At 36.5% G+C, this 7,812-nt stretch overlaps 1 pseudogene; it reads right to left on the bottom strand.

Annotated features, from left to right (window-relative positions):
* Window positions 1–1,083: 1,083 nt before the first annotated feature.
* LOC130041638 (voltage-dependent anion-selective channel protein 1-like) lies at window positions 1,084–2,144 on the bottom strand (annotated as a pseudogene).
* Between the last annotated feature and the right edge of the window lie 5,668 nt (window positions 2,145–7,812).

The raw sequence follows: 7,812 nt of genomic DNA, 5'->3' as shown, positions 1-7,812 counted from the left end.
CCTGGGTTGGCAGCATGTAAGGCAAACACCCTACCCACTGTGCTATTGCTCCAGCCCCACTTTTACATTTTTAATATAATTATAGGTATTTGCTTTTTCAAAACACCACTATATTTTATTCAACCAGAACTTTACTTTCCTTCAATGCTCCCTATGACCTTTAATAGATTTCTTTGTGTTTTCTAGCAACAATGTTCTCCTGGCCCCTCTTGCCCTCTTCACCCCCCGCCCCAGTCCTAAAGACTAATATTGCTTCTAATGACAAGTATTATCAAAGATAAAAATCTAAGTGCTAGAAAAAAAAGTAGTTTTATACACATGGATATTCTTGATAGGTAACATTATTCCCCAGGTGAATGTTTTAGTGAAAGTCTAGATCTCTTTTTATTTTTTCAATATTTTATTCAAGTTTTATTTTAAGTGATGTTAATTACAGCATTTGAAGGGGAGGATCTAATTTCACACAAAATGGAAGAGTTTAAAATGTACCCATTAAAATGCTAAAATAAAACAACAACAAACAAACACCAAACTGAGTGGCAAAGTTATAACCCAAGAGTACAACTGAGATCCCGGGGGTTGCCCCGTGTGATTGGTCACAGAGCTCTTCCCAGCTGACAGCTGGAGCTCTCAGAAGCTGTTTCATAGTCTGGCGCAGGGTTGAAAAAAAAAACACAATGTGAGAGGAAAATAAATCCTGAATTATTGGCTTTATTACATCCACCTTCTCCACCCCAAAATGGCACAGAAGAAACAGTTACCATACCCTGCAACTACTTTTGATGTAAAGGAGGTGATGGGCTGGGATGGACGCGGGTCACAAAGATCTGTCTAAAAATGTCCCCTTCAGATGAATCTGTACACACCATCGAACTTCAGATTGAGCCTCTCCATGATTAGGCCAGGGAACCAAGGCTTAGTTCTCAGGGAATCACAATTTCATTCATTTAGTCAACGAGCATTTACAGTGATCAGATCCCACTTGCAGCCATTTCTAGATTGGGAAAAATAAAGGAACCTGACATCTCTAGAGGGGCTGTCAAGTTCCCCCTCCCTGCCCTCAAGTCTTCAGCTGAAAGGACCTTTTTCTTTGGAATTGGATTTTCCTGTACCTCTGAAAGGATAACACCTTAAAGCTGAATCATCTTGAACCTGGAAGTCTAACATGATATTTAGCAATACTTGCATCCCAGACAGACAACATTTAAAAGGTACACTAAATTCTGAAGGTAGCTATGCTGCAAAATAGTTTAGTTTAAAATTAAACGATTGTACAGTATTCATTTATGCTTGAAATTCTAGTCCTAGACCAAGCTTGTAGCCACCCGTATTGACATTCTAGCAGAGCTGACAGTGTCAGTTTGATACTTGGCTTTAGGGTTTGAGTGTATCCTAATCCTATCAGGCTGGAATTGTTTACTTTAGCCAAGAAGCAGGCATCAGGGTCAATCTGATTCTTGGTTGCTATGCCAAAGCGAGTGTTGCTGTTGCCTGCGGTTCAAGCTAGGTTAACGGCCGTCTCCATCTTCTTTTTCACCTTCTGGTAAATGGAGCCACCAAACTCTGTCCCGTCATTTACGTTTGTGTGAAGCTAGAACTCATCAGTCTTGTAGCCAACCACAAAGTTGCTCTGGGTCACGCGTGACTTGGCAGTCTCAAAGTTCCTCTAGTAGCCGGCCAGCCAACCCTCGTAGGCCAGCATGAGGGCACCCCGAATGGAAGGCCCCGCAATGTGGAAATCCACGTCGCAGACCAGGTTGATGTGCTCTCGTTTGTATCCTGTCTTGATTTTAGCATTTTTCTTCCCAGTGTTTGGAGAGAAGGATGAATCAAAGGTCAGCTTCAGGCCACGTGCAAGCTGGTCTTCTACGGTGATATCAGTGCCTAGCGTGTTGTCCGAGTTCCATTTCTCAGTGAACGTGAGCCCACACTGTCCACTGATACTTGGTTTCCAGGCTGTCTGTCAACTTGGTGGTCTCTGTGTTGCCGGAACATGAGCTTGTAAATTCCAGTCCATTCTCAGATTTTATTCTCAAACCGAGCTTAACTATGGCATTGAGTTTAACTATGGCATTGCTAAGAACTTTTGCATTTAAGTTCTTAATATTGAAGTTGGTAGGGAGATCCAAGGCAATGAATTTCATATAAATTTTAATCAAAACTGAAATATGACTCAAAAACAAAGTCTTGCCACTCCCTATCCCCCCACCTGTCAAGGACCCATAAAAAGAGATCCAGCAGAGCTTCCTTGACAACACTCATCAACAAACTTCAAGCCTGGGTAGCTTGTAAAATGCTATAAAATCAGCTTTTCAGAGGCAAGTGGGGCCACATTCCCTTCTTGGAAGCACGCATACTCATCTACTATGGCTATTCAACTTCTTTCTTGTATTGGTGGCTGCACTCCATTTTGGTGAAGGTTGCCTGCATCCCAATTTAGGATGAATGATTTCTTTCCTATGGGTTCCTAATCTTCTCTTCTTGTTCTCTCATGAACATGCTTTCCCTATCCCCTATCATTTCTCCTAATTAAAATGTTTTTACTTCACTACCTTCTTCAGAAATTATTTTCTTCCAAATTATAGGTGAATCTGGAGCCTAGGAAACATGGTGGAAGCCAGGATTTAAATGTCCATACTATACATGAGTTTGCAGAGATTTCTCCTGGGGAATTGACCAGCAAGCTTGTGGTGAAAGTTGTTGGCATGTTTAATATTGTTCCTGACTCCCCATGCACTTACCAGGAGCAATAGTATAGCATATTTATGTTCACCATAACATTTTAACTTCTATTTTAGTTGCCTTCTGTAATGCTGTCCACAAAAACTTTGCATTACCCTGGCCACAGAAATAGAGTAAAAGAAATTTCAATAACCTCTGTGAAAAAGAGAGATAATTATCTTTAGCCTCCTGATAGATACCTTAATAATACTCGAACAAACTATGGAAAACATGTAGGTTTAATATGGGATTTTGAGAAGGTAGCCTGAAAGAAGGTTAATATGCAAAAATAAAAAGCCATAAACCTTAAAATATATCTTTATAGAGTTATTTTTAACTTTCCTGAGATTAACAAGCTAGAAATACTTCATTTCCAACAGAGCTGTCTTGAAGTACTTTTGTCTTTAAACAAAAGTGAACAAAATGGAAAGATGTGATATAATTATAAAGAGAAAGTTTTATGGTTTTTATATTTTTTACCCTTTGGTTTATATGTGTGATTAAACTTCCTGTATATAATATTTATCTTTGTATATCTTAGAACTATAAATAGTAGATATGATTTTCGTTAGATACTAAAAACAGTGTTTCAATCATATTTCATTGTCATAATTATGCATAACAAGCATTTTATTTAGATTTTTAATAAAAACTCTGTGGTTTATAATATTGTTAATAATGGTTTTTTCATGCACACAATTACAAGACCATATCCATCAGCATTGTACTCACTTCCCTCCCCCACGAACTCAATTGTGTGAATCAGTTCTCTCACCTTGCCTTCGTTGCTACCTTGCTGTGTATATATCCCTTTCTTGTTTGTAGGTTGACTGAGATGGCCTAGCTTCATTCTTTGCATTGGCTGATCCTTAATCTAAATTTTAGGTTTAGTTGGTGTCTGCTCCAAATTTGTTGACATTCTTCCTGTACTTCACAGAAGGGAATAAACCTTGGGTGAAACTTGAACACTTTCACTACTCTTTCCATGTTTTATTGGCTGAAATAAATAATATGATAAGAACCAACATCAGTGGGATGTGGGAAATATATTCTGTGATGCTCTGCACATCACATGGCAGGAATGAGTAGAGAGGGGAATATGGTATTTAAACTCTCTCTAGCTATTAAAATACAAGCAACTATCAGAATAGCTTAGCCTTCTAGCAATCATGTAAATTTAAAACTGGACAGTTCATTTGACAGGAAGATGACAGTTCCATTTATAAATGATTCTGACTCCAATGACTAGCCATTTGAAAAGAAACCCATTTACATCCTTATTTTATACTATATTCAAAGAAATTTTAGTAATGTTATATATTTGAATGTTAAAATAAGTTACAATAATTCAGGAAGTTTGGAGTTTATGGTACAACTTTTTAAATAAAATGTAATAATGTTTTAAAAGAAAAATGCCAATTGAAGCTAAATGAAACTTTAAGTACAAAACCAGTAGATAAGCATTTTGGGAAAATATTTGTGTCATTCCTATTTCAGAACATTAGGCTAACTTTATAAAAAAAATTCTGGTAAACTATTTAAAAATAAAACTTACCGCTGTCACTGGCATTGAGTATATCACTGTGCAGCCATCCATCCAGAACACTTTATTTTGCAGAACTAAAATTCTGCACCTATTAAAAAACTCCCCAATCAACTTCTAGCAAGCGGTATTCTGCTTTTTGTCTGTATTCATTCACTATACTGAGTATTTCATTTGAATAGAAACATACATATTTGTCCCTTTTGTGATCGAATTATTTCACTGAGCATACTGTTCTCAAGATTCATCTGTCTTGTAGTATGTGTCAGAATTTTCATTTTAATGCTTCTTATTTTGAATAATAACTCATCGGAGGCATATTCCCCATTATATTTATTCACGCCTATTTCAATGACCACCTGGGTTGCTTCTGCCTTTTGGCTATTATGAGTGAGGCAGCTATGAACACAAGTGTATATCTTTCTCCATGATACTTTGCACATTTAAAACTTAGAGATAATGGTTTAAGACACTGTTAAGTTTCAAGTTTTACAGCTTGACATGCCAAATGTTTAGAAACTTATTTTCCATCATCAAATTGCTCCCTCCTAGGACTTAATACTTCTTTGTCTCTTCTCCTTTGATAACCAACATTCTGTTGTCAAAGTCTGAGATTTTTCTTTTGTTTGCTTTCTTGCTTGTTTTGTCTCTTTATAGCCCACACATGAGTGAAATCATTTTTTTTTCTCCTCTTGACTTTCCTTGATATAATCCCCTCTAGATTAACCATGTCACAAGTGGCAAGATCGCAATCTCTCTCTCTTTCTCTTTTTTTAAAAATAATTTGAGTTAAATTCATGGATTATATCTTTATCCACCATGGGCACTTAAGTTGTTCCCTTATGTGTTTTTTTGAGTAATACTGCAAAAAACATAGGAATGCATGTATCTTTTGCCATTGATCTTCTCGGTAATTTTTAGATAAGTACCCAGGAGACAATTACTGGATAAGATGATAATCCATATATGTATGTGTATATATATATATATATATATATATATATATATATATATATATTGCACTGTAGCACTGTCCTCCCGCTGTTCATCGATTTACTCAAGTGGGCACCAGTAACATCTCCATTGTGAGACTTGTTACTGTTTTTGGCATATCAAATATACTACGGGTAGCTTTCCAGGCTCTGCCGTGTGGGTAGGATACTCTCGGTAGCTTGCTGGGTTCTCTGAGAGGGATGGAGGAATTGAACCTGGGTCGGCCATGTACAAGGCAAAACGCCCTTCCTACTGTGCTATAAATTTTTTGGAGGGGACAAGCTTCCAAATGGTTGTTCCTGTTTGCATTACCATGTATCTTTCTTTCTTTCTTTTTTTTTTTTAATATTGGTGGGAAGTGAAGTCTAACTGTGGTTTTGATTTGCATTTCTCAAATAATAAATATGAAGAACATATTTTCATGAGTTTATTAACTATCTTTGGTTAAATGACTAATGGGCTCTTCTGTACATTTAAATCAGTTTGAGTTATTTTTCAAAAGTAAATTTTTTAAAAAATCTTTAAGAATGTATTGTGTTTTTATTTCTCAGGTTTTTAATTTCTTTTAACTAGTATCACAGTTTTCAAGTACTGATCATTCACTTCCTTAGTTAAATTTATTACTTTGTATCTTACTGTTTTTATGGAATTACAAATAGTATTATCTACATTTCTTTTTTGCTAGTACATGCAACACATGCCTTGTATATAGTATTTTTGTAGCAGAGCACTGAGGATATTTTGGGAAATAAAAGTATTCTACATGACATTATGTTTAATTGGTATCATTATACATTGGTCCAAACCCATAAAATGCATAATACCAGAAATGAATTTGCTGAGGTAAATAATAGACTTTGGGTGATCATGATATGTCAGTACAGATTCATTCTTGGTTACAAACAATCTAACATTCTGGTGAATGATATTGATAATAGGAAAGGATTAATCATATGTTTGGGTCAGGAACTATTTGGGTTTTCCTCTCAGTTTATTATAAAGCTAAAACAGTTCTAAAAATAACCTTGTAAAATATTATTCTGGAATCCTTTCCCTGAGGTTCTGATATTAGTAGTTTTAAATACAGATGCTAGAGAGATAGTACAGTGGTAGGGCCCCCAAACAAAATAAACACTGATGCTCAGACTGCATGTGGAAATTCAAATAAAAATATTTAAGCCATCCAGTTATTGAGAATTCTATATATATAATGCTTAGGGAATTGTAAAAATGTATTTTGAAAAAAATTTAAAAATTAGCTATGACTATTAAAACTAAAATTATATGAATAAAAACTGCCTTGTTAAAAAACAAATACGGGTATACCATTTTTTATGAACTTTTAGTCATGGATAAAATGTGAAGCCTTCATTTCTTTAGTGACCTCTGCTTTTAAATTTAAACACAGTGGGTAGAGTGTTTGCCTTGCATGTGGCTGACCCGGGTTTGATTCCTCCGTCCCTCTCAGAGAGCCCTGCAAGCTACGGAGAGTATCCTGCCCGCACAGCAGAGCCTGGCAAGCTCCCCATGGTGTATTCAATATGCGAAACACAGTAACAACAAGTCCCACAATGGAGATCTAACTGGTGCCCGCTTGAGCAAATTGATGAACAATGGGAGCACAGTGCTACAGTGCTATTTTATTTTTTCATCTAGTAATATTTCATTTTCTGAATAATGTATGATTTTTAATAATGTATGATTTTTAGACTTTGATTGCAACCTTTATGAGTTATAATTTTAGGGTCTAAAGCAATTGTTCAGCGACCAAGGTTTTTGCCTTGCATTTGCCTAATTTGGGATCAATCTCTTTTAAAAGGCATCCCTTAAAAAGCAACTCATATGTCCCAGGAGTCCACCAGGAGTGATTCCTAGCATGGCTGGGTTTGACCCCAAAACAAAATGTTAAATTTTAAGTTGTAAACTTGCAGGCTATCGAATGTAGCCTGCCCAAGGGCAGAGTCTGGCAAACTCCCCGTGGCGTACCAAATATGCCAAATACCAGTAACAATGATGGGTCTCATTCTCCTAAAGAGCCTTGAATATAGTCTCAGGGTTAGGATGAAAGAGACGTTACTGGGACCTGCTCGAGGCAATCGATGAATAACAGGATGATGAAATGAAATGAAAAATGAAAACTATTAAGTTCAAAATAATGTACTGTTGGTATTCTAAGTATTTTAGAGAAATTAATAACACTGGTAGTACTCTAAGTATTTTAGAGAAATTGAGACTGCCAAAATTACTTGAGTGATTTTCCTCCTTCTGCTTCCAGTGACAATATCTCTCGTAAGTGAGGGAATGACATCAACATCAATCAAGAATTATCTATTATCTGGTTGACTGTTTAAGGATTGCTAGCTGATGGAATTATCAATTCAAGTCACTGTCACTGTCCTCCCGTTGTTCATTGATTTGCTCGAGCGGGCCCAATAACGTCTACATTTTGAGACTTGTTGTTACTGTGTTTGGCATATTGAATACATCACGGGTAGCTTGCCAAGCTTTGCTGTGCAGGTGAGATACTCTCGGAAGATTGCCGGGCTCTCTGAGAG

The sequence above is a fragment of the Sorex fumeus genome, unplaced genomic scaffold (assembly GCF_029834395.1).
Source record: "Sorex fumeus unplaced genomic scaffold, SorFum_2.1 ptg000098l, whole genome shotgun sequence".
Classification (NCBI taxonomy): Eukaryota; Metazoa; Chordata; class Mammalia; order Eulipotyphla; family Soricidae; genus Sorex; species Sorex fumeus.
The sequence above is the reverse complement of the archived record's forward strand: the minus strand, read 5'-3'. Positions and strand labels throughout refer to the sequence as shown.